This window comes from Heterodontus francisci, chromosome 1, assembly GCF_036365525.1.
Source record: "Heterodontus francisci isolate sHetFra1 chromosome 1, sHetFra1.hap1, whole genome shotgun sequence".
NCBI classification, from domain to species: domain Eukaryota; kingdom Metazoa; phylum Chordata; class Chondrichthyes; order Heterodontiformes; family Heterodontidae; genus Heterodontus; species Heterodontus francisci.
In genome coordinates, this window is record NC_090371.1 from 35679206 (window position 1) to 35696727 (window position 17522).

Below are 17522 nucleotides of genomic sequence, written 5' to 3' on the forward strand. Positions count from 1 at the left end.
CTTATTCTAAACCCCTATACTCACTTTAGTTTTTATGTCTGATTTTACAGCTGCCGTTAAAGCTACAGCCTGGTTTTCTGTACTCTGCGTCACAGCTTCTTTCTCTGCATTATCTCTGTGTACTCCAACAAGTTCATGTGTTTACCTTGCAACTTCCAGAATTCTGAACGAGGATGTGTTACCTTATGGCAATGATAACACTTTGGCTTGCGGACCTCACTTCTACCCTCAGTGCCTTCCTTTCTGGCCTGAGAAGAGGATTCTTGGGCATTCCTAGCTATTCCTTCTTGACCCCAGCTACTTGCCTTCCTTTCACTCTCCCACCTTCTATTCTTCTCTGGTTTGTGGGGGTGACAGACAAAAGGTTTTGTCTTATTCACAAGCTCAAAATCATCAGCAATTTCCGCTGCTGGCCTGTGATTTTAAACTTTCACGTTATCTACATGAGTTCTCAGTAATGGAGGGATTGCATTTTTAAACTCTTCGAAGAGAATCAGTTCTCTAAGGTTCTCATATATGGCTTCCATCTTTAATGCTTGTATCCAATGATCAAAATTAATTTGCTTCACCCTCTCAAATTCTATATACGTCTGCCCAGCCACTTTCTGTATGTTGTGAAATTTCTGATGGTAAGCTTCAGAGACTAACTCATAAGCAGTGAGAATCGCTTTTTTGCCATCTCAAAATCTGCAGAAGCCTCTTCAGGAAGCATGGCATAAACTTCATGAGTTCTGCCCATCAACCTGCTTTGCATAAGCAGTGTCCAGCTTTCCTTTGGCCATTTCATTTGTTTGGCTATTTTTTCAAAAGAAATGAAAAATGCCTCGACATCCCTTTCCTCAAACTTTGGGAGAGCTTATATAAATTTTTGGTGGGTCCTGGGCTGGATTCAGATTCCTCCTAACCAGAATTTTCCCCGGAGTCAAGACCACCCCTTTGCCTTAATCATCTTGTCATCTTTCTTAATTCAACTTCCCTTGCTTCTTTGTCACTTTCTCTCAGAAATTCAAGCTCAAGTCTTTCCAGTGTTATTGTTGTTTCTATTTGTTTTTCTTTTTCCTTGTCAAGTTTTCTTAATTCTTTTTTAGCCTCAAGTTTTCTTAGTTCTTTTTCCTGCTCAAGTTTTTTCATTTCTATTTATTTTTCTTTCTCCTGTTGAAGCCTACATTTTTCCATTTCTAACTGAATCTTAGCCAATTTAACTACATTACCCTCTGACTTACTTTCTTCTTCTTCCTCCTCTTCTTCTTCCAATTTTAAATGTTGGACTATTACGTCAAATATCTCTGCTTTTTTAGCACCTGATTTCAATTCTAACCCCAATTGTGCTGCCAATTCTTTCAATATAACCTTGGTTAAAGTTTTCAAGTCACTGAGGGACACATTCTCCTTTCCCAGAAAATCTGCTGCAACTGCTAATGCCATTCCAAGGGTATGCCTTTACCCTTATACAAGAAATCTGGGACCTTTTTTTTCCCTCATTCAAATTATTACTCCCCTTATAATTCACGTAATTAGTGTTGGATTTGAATCCCACAGGAGCCCCCAATTAATATGTTACCACCAAGGCAGGAGTAATGCATTGTTAATTCAGTCCCACTACTCCACAGGTCACAGCATATTAGTAAAGTTTCCCACTTACCCAAAATTAACCAAATTAAACACTTTATTAATTTCACAGAATAAAGCACATCAAACCAGGTTTCTTTAAACAACAACAAAATTAATTATTTATTAATAAACCAAGTTTTAAATGATATAGATAAATCAAGCGAGTGAGCAGCTGGAAAGGTCAGTTTGAAAGTAAACTTAATTTCCTTTTGTTTTCGGCGGAGGCCAGGGGGCTGCTGGGTAAGTAAAACACTATATATTTGGGCGGTTTCTGAACCCGAGACACCACACTTGTAGTGTCTCCCACCCGCCCTCCTCCTCTAACCAAAAAAAAGGACTCGGTGGGGTGTATATAAGGTAAGGCTTTTTCTATTTCTCTGGTTTTATCGTGATTGGTAAAAACTTTTCGTTCCTTTTTCATTTAACTAAGTTAAGCTTAAGATTAAAAATGGCAGGAGATCTCAGACCCGTGTCATGCTCCTCTTGCTCAATGTGGGAGCTCAGGGGCACGGCTGATGTCCCTGACTCCTTCACGTGCAGGAAGTGTGTCCAACTGCAGCTCTTGTTAGACCGCATGACGGCTCACGAGCTGCGGATGGACTCACTTTGGAGCATGCGCGATGCTGAGGAGGTCGTGGATAGCACGTTTAGTGAATTGGTCACACCGCAGATTAGGATTGCTGAGGGAGAAAGGGAATGGGTGACCAAAAGGCAGAGAAAGAGCAGGAAGGCAGCGCAGGAGTCCCCTGCGGTCATCTCCCTCCAAAACAAGTATACTGTTTTGGATACTGTTGAGGGAGATGGCTCACCAGGGGAAGGCAGCAGTAGCCAGGTTCATGGCACCATGGCTGGCTCTGCTGTTCAGAAGGGCGGGAAAAAGAGTGGAAGGGCTATAGTCATAGGGGATTCGATTGTAAGGGGAGTAGATAGGCGGTTCTGTGGTCGAAAACGAGGCTCCCGAATGGTATGTTGCCTCCCAGGTGCACGGGTCAGGGATGTCTCAGATCGGCTGCAGAACATTCTAAAGGGGGAGGGTGAACAGCCAATTGTCGTTGTGCACATAGGCACCAATGATATAGGTAAAAAATGGGATGAGGTCCTACAAGCAGAGTTTAGGGAGTTAGGAGCCAAGTTAAAAAGTAGGACCTCAGAGGTAGTAATCTCAGGATTGCTACCAGTGCCACGTGATAGAGTAAAAATGAAAGAATAGTCAGCATGAATGCGTGGCTTGAGAGATGGTGCAGGAAGGAGGGGTTCAGATTTTTGGGACATTGGGACCGGTTCTGGGGGAGGTGGGACTATTACAAATTGGACGGTCTACACCTGGGCCGGACTGGAACCAATGTCCTTGGGGGTGCTTTTGCTAACGCTGTTGAAGAGGGTTTAAACTAATGTGGCAGGGGGATGGGAACCAATTGAGGAGGTCAGTTGACAGTAAGGAGGTAGTAACAAAAGCCTGTAAGGAACTAGATAATGAAATCAGTGTGACTAAGGGGAAGAACAGGCAGGGAGCAGATGATGAATGTAAAGGGACTGGTGGTCTGAGGTGCATTTGTTTTAATGCAAGAAGTGTAGTAGGTAAGGCAGATGAACTTAGGGCTTGGATTAGTACCTGGGAGTATGATGTTTTTGCGATTACTGAGACTTGGTTGAGGGAAGGGCATGATTGGCAACTAAATATCCCAGGATATCGATGCTTCAGGCGGGATAGAGAGGGAGGTAAAAGGGGTGGAGGAGTTGCATTACTGGTCAAAGAGGATATCACAGCTGTGCTGAAGGAGGGCACTATGGAGGACTCGAGCAGTGAGGCAATATGGACAGAACTCAGAAATAGGAAGGGTGCGGTAACAATGTTGGGGCTGTACTACAGGCCTCCCAACAGCGAGCGTGAGATAGAGGTACAAATATGTAAACAGATTATGGAAAGATGTAGGAGCAACAGGGTGGTGGTGATAGGAGATTTTAATTTTCCCAACATTGACTGGGATTCCCTTAGTGTTAGAGGTCTAGATGGAGCAGAATTTGTAAGGAGCATCCAGGAGGGTTTTCTAGAGCAGTATGTAAATAGTCCAACTCGGGAAGGGGCCATACTGGACCTGGTGTTGGGGAATGAGCCCGGCCAGGTGTTTGAAGTTTCAGTAGGGGACTACTTTGGGAATAGTGATCACAATTCCGTAAGCTTTAAAATACTCATGGACAAAGACGAGAGTGGTCCTAAAGGAAGAGTGCTAAATTGGGGGAAGGCCAACTATACCAAAATTCGGCAGGAGCTGGGGAATGTAGATTGGGAGCAGCTGTTTGAAGGTAAATCCACATGTGATATGTGGGAGGCTTTTAAAGAGAGGTTGATTAGCGTGCAGGAGAGACATGTTCCTGTGAAAATGAGGGATAGAAATGGCAAGATTAGGGAACCATGGATGACAGGTGAAATTGTGAGACTAGCTAAGAGGAAAAAGGAAGCATACATAAGGTCTAGTCGGCTGATGAAAGACGAAGCTTTGAAAGAATATCGGGAATGTAGGACCAATCTGAAACGAGGAATTAAGAGGGCTAAAAGGGGTCATGAAATATCTTTAGCAAACAGGGTTAAAGAAAATCCCAAAGTCGTTTATTCATATATAAGGAGAAAGAGGGTAACTAGAGAAAGGATTGGCCCACTAAAGGACAAAGGAGGAATGTTATGCTTGGACTCAGAGAAAATGGGTGAGATTCTAAACGAGTACTTTGCATCGGTATTCACCGAGGAGAGGGACATGACGGATGTTGAGGTTAGGAATCCTTGCAGCATCCTTAAACACGGGTGAGGTCCCGGAGGACTGGAGAATTGCTAATGTTGTCCCCTTGTTTAAGAAGGGTAGCAGGGATAATCCAGGTAATTATAGACCGGTGAGCCTGACGTCAGTGGTAGGGAAGCTGCTGGAGAAGATACTGAGGGATAGGATCTATTCCCATTTGGAAGAAAATGGGCTTATCAGTGATAGGCAACATGGTTTTGTGCAGGGAAGGTCATGTCTTACCAACTTAATAGAATTCTTTGAGGAAGTGACAAAGTTGATTGATGAGGGAAGGGCTGTCGATGTCATATACATGGACTTCAGTAAGGCGTTTGATAAGGTTCCCCATGGCAGGCTGGTGGAGAAAGTGAAGGCGCATGGGGTCCAAGGTGTACTAGCTAGATGGATAAAGTACTGGCTGGGCAACAGGAGACAGACAGTAGCAGTAGAAGGGAGTTTCTCAAAATGGAGACGTGTGACCAGTGGTGTTCCACAGGGATCCGTGCTGGGACCACTGTTGTTTGTGATATACATTAATGATTTGGAGGAAAGTATAGGTGGACTGATTAGCAAGTTTGCAGACGACACTAAGATTGGTGGAGTAGCAGATAGTGAAGGGGACTGTCAGAGAATACAGCAGAATATAGATAGATTGGAAAGTTGGGCAGAGAAATGGCAGATGGAGTTCAATCAGGGAAAATGCGAGGTGATGCATTTTGGAAGATCCAATTCAAGAGTGACCTATACAGTAAATGGAAAAGTCCTGGGGAAAATTTATGTCCAGAGAGATTTGGGTGTTCAGGTCCACTGTTCCCTGAATGTGTCAACGCAGGTCAATAGAGTGGTCAAGAAGGCATACGGCATGCTTTCCTTCATCGGACAGGGTATTGAGTACAAGAGTTGGCAGGTCATGTTACAGTTGTATAGGACTTTGGTTCGGCCACATTTGGAATACTGCGTGCAGTTCTGGTCGCCACATTACCAAAAGGATGTGGATGCTTTGGAGAGGGTGCACAGGAGGTTCACCAGGATGTTGCCTGGTATGGAGGGCGCTAGCTATGAAGAGAGGTTGAGTAGATTAGGATTATTTTCATTAGAAAGACGGAGGTTGAGGGGGGACCTGATTGAGGTGTACAAAATCATGAGAGGTACAGACAGGGTGGATAGCAAGAGGCTTTTTCCCAGAGTGGGGGATTCAATTACTAGAGGACATGAGTTCAAAGTGAAAGGGGAAAAGCTTAGGGGGGATATGCGTGGAAAGTTCTTTACGCAGAGGGTGGTGGGTGCCTGGAACGCGTTGTCAGCGGAGGTGGTAGATGCGGGCATGATGGCGTCTTTTAAGATGTATCTAGACAGATACATGAATGGGCAGTAAGAAAAGAGATACAGACCCTTAGAAAATAGGCGACATGTTTAGATAGAGGATCTGGATCGGCGCAGGCTTGGAGGGCCAAAGGGCCTGTTCCTGTGCTGTAATTTTCTTTGTTCTTTGTTCTTTGTTCTATATATTTGAAGAGATTTTATAACTTCTTACTCATCCTAACCCTCATGCACACACACATACATTCAAAAACAAAACAGTTAACCGGGGAAAACGGATGTATTGATTTTACAACCGTTTATTAGGAATAATAAAATAACTGGGTTGTAACTTCTGGTGGGATATTTCCAGATTGGTGAGGAGTCCCCGAGTCGAATAGACAGATACCACTCGAAGTCTCTCCAGGCGAATTTAATAAACAGTCTGTGATGGGTAGGCATTCATGGCGATTTGTCTACAGCAGGAATCACACGGATCTTTCGGCTTCAGGTGTAGCAACAGGTCTACTTAAATGTTAAAGTAGCAGTCTAACAGTAGAAACTTTCTTGAGATTTCAGAATCTCCCAAAAGCACAAAAGGCAATAGGACTCACTCTTGAGGGAGGGATTCTTGAGACTGGACGCAACAGAAATCTGCTACACCCGAAACTCAAGGCTTCCTTTCTCCAAAGCAGTGTTAGCCCACAGGATGTAACAACTCCTCTTTTCCTGGGTCTTTTCTCTCTCTTCAGGGAGGCCAAAACCACACCGTAAATGGAGAATTTCTTTTTAAGACATGAAAAGCTTCTTTTCATGAGAAAGTAGTTTTTTTTTTCTCTGGTCTATCAGCAAATCACAGCTCCCAGCCAGTTCACTGCTAGCTGCTCACAGTTGCCTGGTCTGTTTCACTCTGCCAACAATGAAAACTAAAAGCTTTCAACAATCATGTCATAAGACAGTCATAAATCTTCCTGTTGCTTGGATACAAGTTTTATAGCCTGCACACTTCAAACACCAAAGAACAAAGAACAGTACAGCACAGGAACAGGCCATTCGGCCCTCCTAGCCTGCGCCGATCTTGATGCCTGCCGAAACTAACACCTTCTGCACTTCCAGGGCCCATAACCCCCTATTTCCTTCCTATTCCTATATTTGTCAAGATGTCTCTTAAACGTTGCTATCGTATCTGCTTCCACCACCTCCCCTGGCAGCAAGTTCCAGGCACTCACCACCCTCTGTGTAAAAAACTTGCCTCGGACATCCCCTCTAAACTTTGCCCCTCGCACCTTAAACCTATGTCCTCTAGTAACTGACTCTTCCACCCTGGGAAAAAGCTTCTGACTATCCACTCTGTCCATGCCGCTCATAACTTTGTAAGCCTCTATCATATCGCATCTCCACCTCCGTCGTTCCAGTGAAAACAATCCGAGTTTTTCCAACCTCTCCTCATAGCTAATGCCCTCCAGACCAGGCAACAGCCTGGTAAACCTCCTCTGTACCCTCTCCAAAGGACCCTGTATACCTTGTTAACTGCTTTCTCAACCTGCCCTACCACCTTCAACGATTTGTTCACATATACCCAGAAGTCCTCTACCCCACACCCTCTTTAGAACTATATCCTTTATTCCTACCAAAATGAATCACTCACACTTCTCTGCATTAAATTTCATCTGCCAGGCATCCCCTATTCCACCAACCTATCTTTGTCCTCTTGAAGTCTATCAGTATCCTCCTCACAGTTCACAGTACTTCCAAGCTTTGTGTCATCTGCAAATTTCGAAATTGTGCCCTGCACATCCATGTCTAGGTCATTAATATATATCGAGAGAAGCAGTGGCCCTAATACCAACTCCTGGGGAATCCCACATTCTACCCTCTGTAAATTTGAGGTCATCTAAAACTCGCAGCAAGTCCCATTCACCTATTAAACCTGTGCTCGCTGACCTACATTGGCTCCCAGTCAAGCAACACCTTAATTTTAAAACTCTCACCCCTGTTTTCAAAATCCTCCATGGCCTCACCCTCCCTATCTCTGCAATCTCCTCCAGCCCCACAACCCTCTGAGATATCTACACTCATCTAATTCTGGCCTATTGAGTGCCTCCAATTTTAATTATCCCAACTTTGGTGGCCATGCCTTCAGCTGGCAAGGGCCTAAGCTCTAGAATTCCCTCCCTAAACCTTTCCAACTCTACTTCTCTTTGTTCCTTACAGACACTCCTTAAAACCTACTCTTTGACCAAGCTTTTGCTTATCTGACTTAATGTGAAAAATGTGAGGTTATCCACTTTGGTAGGAGGAACAGATATACAGAATATTTCTTAAATGGTAAGAGATTAGAGAGTGTAGATGTCCAACGGGACCTGGGTGTCCTTGTCAATAAGTCACTGAAAGCTAACATGCAGGAGCAGCAAGCAATTAAGAAGGCTATTGGTATGTTAGCCTTTATCGGAAGAGGATTTGAGTACAGGAGTGGTGAAGTTTTGCTTCAATTGTATAGAACCTTGGTTAGACCACACCTGGAGTACTGTGTGCAGTTTTGGTCCCTTATCTTAGGAAGGATATTATTGCCATAGAAGGTTCAACAGACTTGTTGGCGGAACTGTCTTATGAAGAGAGTTTGGGGAAACTGGGCCTGTATTCTCTCGAGTTTCGAAGAATGAGAGGTGATTTCATTGAAACCTACAAAATACTTAAAGGGATAGACAGGGTAGATGCAGGTAAGACGTTTCCCCTGGTTGGGGAGTCTAGAACCAGGGGACACAATTTCAAAATAAGGGGGAAGCCACTTAGGACAGAGATGAGGAGAAATTTCTTTACTCAGAGGATTGTAAATCTTTGGAACTCTCTACCCCAGAGGGCTGTGGAAGCTCAGTCATTGAGTATGTTTAAAGTAGAAATTGACAGATTTCTAAATACAAATGACATAAAGGGAATATGAGGATAGTGTGGGAAAAAGGCATTGAAGAGGAAGATCAGCCAAGATCATATTGAATGGCAGGGTAGACTCGATTTGCTGAATGGCCTACTCCTGTTCCTATGTTTCTATATCACCTTATGTATCTCGGTGTCTAATTTTGCTTTATAATTCACTGGTGAAGTGCCTTGGGATGTTTTATTAAAGACGCTATCTAAATATGTCGTTGTTGTTGCTGTTGTTACATCAAAAGGCATCTAAGCTTAGCACAGCTCAAGAAATATATTGATTTGAACAAAATTCATCCTCTGTACTTCATTTATAACATTCATCTTCAAAACTTTGCAGAAGAACAGTCGCATGGATCAAAGAAATACCTAGTTTGAATGCTTCAGACAGCTTTCAGTGCAGAAGCAGAATGCAAGCTTCCCTTCTTTAATTCAAACTCACTTCACATATAAAAGGCTGTCAGTGGCAATAATGAATTAAGTCTTCAAATAATAGACTGCAAAACAGCATCTAAAGGAACAATGGTTTCAATAACAGGCCTAAGACTTTAAAATGTATTAAATAGGTACAATTCATGGAAGTCTTGTTTTTTTAATATGAGCTGTGGAATATATTACTGCTGATTAAAACCCAGGCTTTTTATCTACAAATCATCTTCCCTGCTGTCCTCTCTTGAGTACAGAATCCATCTGAACTGACTTCCATAACTCACCCAATTGGCCATTATTCTGCTGCGAGCCTAGACCGTGAAGATTGGCAGGCTATTTAGGGAGTTAGGAAGGAAATTAAGAAGCAGGACCTCAAGAGCAGTAATCTCAGGATTACTCTGAGTGTCACGTGCTAGTGAGCAAAGGAATAGGAGGATTGATCGATTGAACACCTGGCTGGAGAATTAGTGTAGGAGGGAGGGCATCAGATTTCTGAGGCATTAGACCCGGGACTAATATCCTCGCAAGGAGATTTGCTAGTGCCGTTGGGAAGGGTTTAAGCCAGCTTGTAAGCGGGATGGGAACCTGAGGGGTAGCTCAAATTGGAAGGAGGAAAGCTGGTAACAGGAAGTAGAAAAGTAGCAAGGGAAATTAGAAGGCAGGTGAAACAAAGGCAAGCATCAACTAGGTTTAGAATGCAAAATAATGTCAAAAAGACAAAGTTAAGGGCACTCTACCTGAAAGCACACAGCATTCTCAACAAGGTAGATGATTTAAAGGCACAAATAGAGGTGAATGGGTATTATCTAATTGCCATGACAGAAATGTGGCTACAGGGTGACTGGGAACTGAATATTCAAGGACGTTCGACATTTAGGAAGGACAGGCAAAAATGAAAAGGGGGTGCTGTTGTGCTGATAATAAGAGATGGGATCAGTACTTTAGTAAAGGAGGATCTCAGATTGGAAGAACAAAATGTGGAATCTGCTCGGGTGGAGCTAAGAAACAGCAAGGGGAAACAAACATTGGTAGGAGTTGTTTATAGGCCACCAAAGAGTAGTGGTAGTGTGGGACATGGTATTAATCAGGAGATTAGAGAAGCATGTGCCATGGGTAATAGAGTAATCATGGGTGATTTTCATCTGCATATAGACTGGGTAAACTTAATGAGCACAAATACCGTGGAGGATGAGTTTCTGGAGTGTGTTAGGGATGGTTTTCTAGAGCAGTATGGTGAGGAAGTGACTGGAGAACAGGTTATTTTAGATCTAGTATTATATATTGAGAAAGTGCTAATTAATAATCTTGATGTAAAAGAACCTTTAGGGATGAGTGACCATAATATGACAGAATTTTACATTATGTTTGTAAGTGAGATAGTTCAATCTGAAGCCAGGGTGTTAAATGTGAACAAAGGAAATTATAAAGGTATGAGGGGCAAATTGACTGAGGTGGATTGGGAAAATACAGGTATGAAAGTACATAGGCAATGGATAGTCTTTAAAGGATTATTAGATAGTTTACAGCAAATATACATTTCTTTAAGGCACAAAAAACCCCAAAAGAAAAGTCAGTCAACCTTGGCGAACAAAGGAAGTTAAGGATTGTATAAGATTCAAAGAAAAGGCCTATAAAGTTGCCAAAAATAGTAGTGAACCTGAGGATTGGGAGGATTTTAGAATACAGCAAAGAAGGACCAAGAAACTGATAAAGGGAGAATGGAATATGAATGTAAATTAGCAAAAAACATAGAAACGGACTGTAAGAGCTTCTATAGATATGTAAAAAGGAAACGTTTGGCTAAGACAAATGTGGGTCCATTTCAGGTAGTCAGGAGAATTTATAATGGCAAACAGAGAAATGGCAGAGAAGCGAAATGATTACTTTGTCATACAGTTATGCAGCACAAAAACAGGCCCTTCGTCCCATCGTGTTCACGTTGGCCATCAAGCCTATCTATTCTAATCCCATTTTCCAGCACTTGGCCCATTGCCTTGTACGCTATGGCGTTTCAAATGCTCATCTAAATACTTCTTAAATGTATTCCTGACTCTACCACCCATTCAGGCAGTGCATTCCAGATTCCGACCACCCTCTGGGTGAAATTTTTTTTCCTCAAATCTCCTCAAAACCTCCTGCCCCTTCCCTTATCTTAAATCTATGCCCCCTGGTTATTGACACCTCCGCTAAGAGAAAAAGTTTCTTCCTATCTACCCTATCTATGTCCCTCATAATTTTGTAAACCTGAATCAGATCCCCCCCTCAGCCTACTCTGCTCTAAGGAAAACAACCCTAGCCTATCCAGTCTCTCTTCATAGCTGAGATGCTCAAGCCCAGGCAACATCCTGGTGAATCTCCTCTGCACCCTCTCCAGTGCAATCACATCCTTCCGATAGTGTGGTGACCAGAACTGTATACAGTACTCCAGCTGTGGCCTAACTAGCGTTTTATACAGCTCCATCATAACCTCCCTGTTCTTATATTCTATGCCTCGGCTAATAAAGGCAAGTATCCCATATGCTTTTCTAACCACCTTATCTACCTGTGCTGCTGCCTTCCGTGATCTTTGGACAAGTACACCAAGGTCCCTCTGACCCTCTGTACTTCCCAGGGTCCTACCATCCATTGTATATTCCCTTGCCTTGTTAGTCCTCCCAAAATGCATCACCTCACACTCATCAGGATTAAATTCCATTTGCCATTGGTCTGCCCATCTTACCAGCCCAACTATATCGTCCTGTAATCCAAGGCTTTCCTCCTCACTATTTACGACACCACCAATTTTCGTGTCATCTACGAACTTACTGATCATACCTCCTATATTCACATCTAAATCATGAATGTACACTACATACAGCAAGGGTTCCAGCACCAATCCCTACGGTCCACCAATGGTCACAGGCTTTCAATCGAAAAAACAACCCTCGACCATCACCCTCTACCTCCTGCCACTGAGTCAATTTTGGATCTAATTTGCCAAATTGTCCTGCATCCCATAGGCTCTTACCTGGTCCATGCGGGACCTTATCAAAGGTCTTACTGAAGTCCATGTAGATTACATCAACTGCTTTACCGTCAGCTACACACTTAGTCACCTCCTCGAAAAATTCAATCAAATTGGTTAGACACGATTGCCCCCTGACAAAGCCATGCTGACTATCCTTTATTAATCCCTGCCTCTCCAAGTGGAAATCAATCCTGTCCATCAGTACTATTTCCAATAGTTTCCATAACACTGATGTTAGACTCACTGGCCTGTAATTACCTGGTTTATCCATACTACTGTTCTTGAATAATGGTACCACATTCGCTGCCCTCCAGTCCTCTGGCACCTCTCCTGTGGCCAGAGAGGATTTGAAAATTTGTGTCAGAGCCCCTGCTATCTCCTCCCTTGCCTCACATAGCAGCCTGGAATACATCTCATCTGGGCCTGGGGATTTATCCACGTTTAAGCCCACTAAAACCGCTAATACCCCCTCTCTTTCAATGTTAATTTGTTAAAATTAACATAAATTTGTTAACAAGTATATCACAATCCCCCTTCCTGATCTCTACACCTACATCGTCCTTCTCCATAGTGAACACAGATGAAAAGTAATCATTTAAAACCTCACCTACATCCTGCAGCTCCACACACAGATTGCCACTTTGATCTTTAATGGGCCCTACTCTTTCCCTGGTTATCCTCTTGCCCTTAATATACTTATAAAACTCTTGGGGATTTTCCTTTATCTTGCCAGCCAGTGTTTTTGCATGCCCCCTCTTTGCTCTCCTAATTACTTTTTTAATTACCTCCCCCCTTACACTTTCTATACTCCTCTAGGGCCTTTGCTGTTTTCAGCACTCTGAATCTGCCATTAGCCTTCTTTTTTTTCCTTATCCAATCCTATATATATCCCTTGACATCCAGGGTTTCCTGGACTTATTGGTCCTACCCTTCACCTTTATGGGAACATGTTGGCCCTGAACTTTTACTATTTCCTTTTTGAATGACTCCCACAGGTCTGATGTAGACTTTCCTACAAGTAGCTGCTCCCAGTCCACTTTGACCAGATCCTGTTTTATCATATTGAAATCGGCCTTCCCCCAATTCAGTATCTTTATTTCAGGTTCATCTTTGTCCTTTTCCATAACTACCTCAAATCTTATGGAGTTATGGTCACTATCCCCGAAATGCTCCCCCACTGACACCTCTACCATTTGTCCAGCTTCATTCCCTAAGATTAGGTCCAGTACCACCCCTTCTCTTGTCGGGCTTTCTACGTGCTAGCTCAAAAAGCTCTCCTGGATGCACTTTAAGAATTCTGCCCCTTTAAGCTTTTTGCACTAAGATTTTCCCAGTTAATATTGAGGGAAATACAAGAAATCCCTCAGAATTAGAGATCCAAGTGACTCGGGAGAATGAGGAATTGAAGGAAATTAGTATCAGTAGGAAGGTTGTGTTGGAGAAATTAATGGGGCTGAAGGTTGATATTCTACATCCAGAGTGTTGAAAGAGATAGCTATGGAGATAGTGGATGCATTGATGATCATCTTCCAAAATTCTATAGACTCTGGAATGGTAACTGCAAATTGGAAGGTAGCAAATGTCACCCCACTATTTAAGAAGGGAGGGAGAGAGAAAACAGGGAACTACAGACCTGTTAGCCTCACATCAGTAGTGGGGAAAATGCTAGAATTTATTCTAAAGGATGTGATAAATGGACACTTGGATAATAATGATCTGATTGGGCATAGTCAACATGGATTTATGAATGGGAAATCATGTTTGACGAACTTGTTGGAGTTTTTTGAGGATGTTACTAACAAAATTGATAAAGGTGATTCAGTGGACGTGGTATACTTGGATTTTCAGAAGCTTTTGCTAAAGTCCCCCACAGGAGGTTGGTTAGCAAAATTAAAGCACATGAGATAGGTGGTAATATACTGGCATGGATTAAGGATTGGTTAACAGGCAGAAAGCAGAGAGTAAGAATAAACAGGTCATTCTCGCATTGGCAGACTGTGACAGTGGGGGTACTGCAAGGATCAGTCCATGGGCCCCAGCTGTTCACAATATATATCAATGATTTGGATGTGGGGACCAAATGTAATATTTACAAGTTCACAGATGACACAAAACTAGATGGGGATGTGTGTTGTGAGGAAGATGCAAAGGAGCTTCAAGGGGATTTGGACAGACTTAGTGAGTGGACAAGAACATGGCAGATGGAATATAATGTGGAAAAATGTGAGGTTATCCATTTTGGTAGGAGGAATAGATATGCAGAGTATTTCTTAAATGGTAAGAGATTAGAAAGTGTAGATGCACAAAGGGACATGGGTGTCCTCGTCAATAAGTCACAGAAAGCTAACATGCAGGTGCAGCAAGCAATTAGGAAGGTTAATGGTATGTTAACCTTATCGCAAGAGGATTTGAGTCTTGCTTCAATTGTATAGAACTTTGGTTAGGCCGCACCTGGAGTACTGTGTGCAGTTTTGGTCCCCTTACCTTAGGAAGGATATTATTGCCATAGAGGGAGTGCAACGAAGGTTCACCAGACTTGTTCCTGGGATGGAGGATCTGTCCTATGAAGAGAGATTGGGGAAAATGGGCCTGAATTCTCTTCCGAAGACTGAGAGGTGATCTCATCGTAACCTACAAAATACTTAAAGGGATAAACAGGGTAGATGCAGATAAGATTGGTTGGCATGTCTAGAACCACGGGACACAATTTCAAAATATGGGGGAAGCCACTTCGAACAGAGATAAGGATAAATGTCTTTACTCAGTGTGGATCTTTGGAATTCTCTACCCCAGAGGGCTGTGGAAGCTCAGTCATTGAGTATGTGTAAAGCAGAGATGATAGTGTGCGGAAAAGGCATTGAAGTGGATGATCAGCCATGATCTTATTGAATGGCGGCGCAGGCTCGATGGGCTGAATGGCCCACTCCTGCTCCTATGTTCCTATTTAGTCATGCGAAGCGTTACAGCCAAGACTGATGCTGTTCTCATTAAACATCCATGCATACTGCATCCAGTGTGAGTTGCTTTATAGCGATCATATGCTGTTGATTACTCCCTCCCTTAACCCAAGATGTTGATGCCAATTGTATTGTCCCTGGCTGCCTCAGCACAGATCAAGGATCAAACAAACATTTTTTCATTTCCAAGCCAATGCCATTTAATCCAGTATAAAATAAAAGAAAATTTGAAAGATTAAAGAGAAATTGGATTTAGCTGAATTACCACAGAAAACCAAAATCTCCCATAGTCCCTTGTTTTATGCTTCAAAATATTTAATAACTGCGCTAGCTACCTTTTTGAAATGTTTGAAGACATAATTAAGTTTGTTGCTCTCTAAAATCATGTAATTGATTTACTCGTAAGTAATGAGGTGGACAGAAACTGTCTGAAGAACAGCAGGGCTGTTCTCCCCAGTGTTCTGGTTAATACTTATCCCTCAACCAGCATGGCTAAAAAGCAGATTATTTGATCCTTATCGCATTGCTGTTTGTGGGAGCTTGCTGTGCACAAATTGGCTGTCACTTTTTTACATTACAAGAGTGACTACACTTCAAAAAGTACTTCATTGGCTGTAAAGTGCTTTGGGATGCACTGACGTCATGAAAAGCATGATGCAAATGCAAATCTTTATTTAAGGCTGAAAGCATATTGGAGATTTGCCAATGATTTTCTGTCGGTTGCAGTTAATGGCCATAAAATCATTAGCTGAATTGCACATTTTCTTGATATGCACTCCTGCATGTGCAGCACTTTAGCCCTTAATTTAAATTTTGCATCAATGAAAATGCACTGTTAAAGAACTGTAGCAGTTTCAAACAGAGAAGGTGATATTTGGCCCAGCATGTCTACGCCAATTCTTCACGACAAAAATCCAAAATTAATCCACTGCTCCACACCCTCACTATTGACCTGTATTGTCCTCAGCTTTAAACACTTATCTACACTTTCCAGGAGTCTCTGCTTCAGAATATTCCATTCTCCAACAATCATCTGTGTCAGGAAATTCACCAAATCAGTCTCCTTACTCTCTAGTGACAATTTTAAATTGATGACCTCCTTGTCACTGTATCCTCAGCCAGAGGAAAGAGTCTTTACCTATTCTCTCAAACAAAATTCCATAAGCAGCCGTGTATCAGCAGCAAGACCTGGACAATATCCAGGCTTGGGCTGATAAGTGGCAAGTGACATTCGCGCCACATAAGTGCCAGGCAGTGACCATCTCAAACAAGAGAGAATCTAACCATCTCCCCTTGATATTCAATGGCATTACCATCGCTAAATCCCCCATTATCAATATCCTGGGGGTTGCCATTGACCAGAAACTGAACTGGACCAGCCATGTAAATACTGAGGCACAAGAACAGGTCATAGGCCGGGAATTCGACGGTGAGTAGCACCTCCTGACTCCCCAGTGCCTGTTCACCATCTACAAGGCACAAGGCAGGAGTGCGATAGAATACTCGCCACTTGCCTGGATGGTTGCAGCTCCAATAACTCTCAAGAAGCTCAACACCATCCAGGACAAAGCAGCCGCTTGATTGGCACCCCAGCCACCACCTTCAGCATTCACTCCCTTCATCACTGACACATAGGGGCAGCAGTACGTACCACCTTCAAGATGCACCACAGCAACTCACCAAGGCTCCTTCGACAGCACCTTCCAAACCCACAACCTCTACCACCTCGTAGGACAAGGGCAGCAAATGCATGGGAACACCACCATCTGCAGTTCCCCTCCAAACCATACACCATCCTGACTTGGAATTATATCACTGTTCCTTCACGCTCACTGGGTCAAAATCCTGGAACTGCCTGCCTAATAGCACTGTTGTATACCTGCACACCAAGAACTGCGGTGGTTCAAGAAGGCAACTCACCACACACCTTCTCAAGGACAATTAGGGATGGGCAATAAATGCCGGCCTTACCAGCGGTGCACAGATCCAATAAATGAATAAAGAAAAGAAAAAATTCTAATAAAACTCCACTTGACCTCCTGTTCCGGTGGAAATACTCCCAGTATCTCAAGCCTCTCCTCATAACTACAGTTTTTCATCCCTATCATCATCCTGGTGAATCTACATTGTACACTCTCTAAGGCAGGGTTGTCCAACATACAGGCCAGGATCCGACCCACCAAAAGTTTCCATCCCGCCCACGGATGTATTTCAGAGATGAGAAATTTCCCATTGGCTTCTTCTTTCAGTCTTGCTTTTTAAAAAAATCACATTGTCAGTTTCACAGCTGACAGGTGCTGACAGAGGAAACAGCGGCTTCCCAACTTTGGACAGATTCGGGTTTTCTAGTGGGTTCTGACGTTATTTTAAAAGCCCACCGAAGTTGGGAAGCCGTTGTTCCCGCTGTCAGCACCTGTCATACGAACATACGAAAATATGAATTAGGGGCAGGAGTAGACCTGCTCCGCCATTCAATAAGATCATGGCTGAACTAATTACTCCACATTCCCACTTACCCCC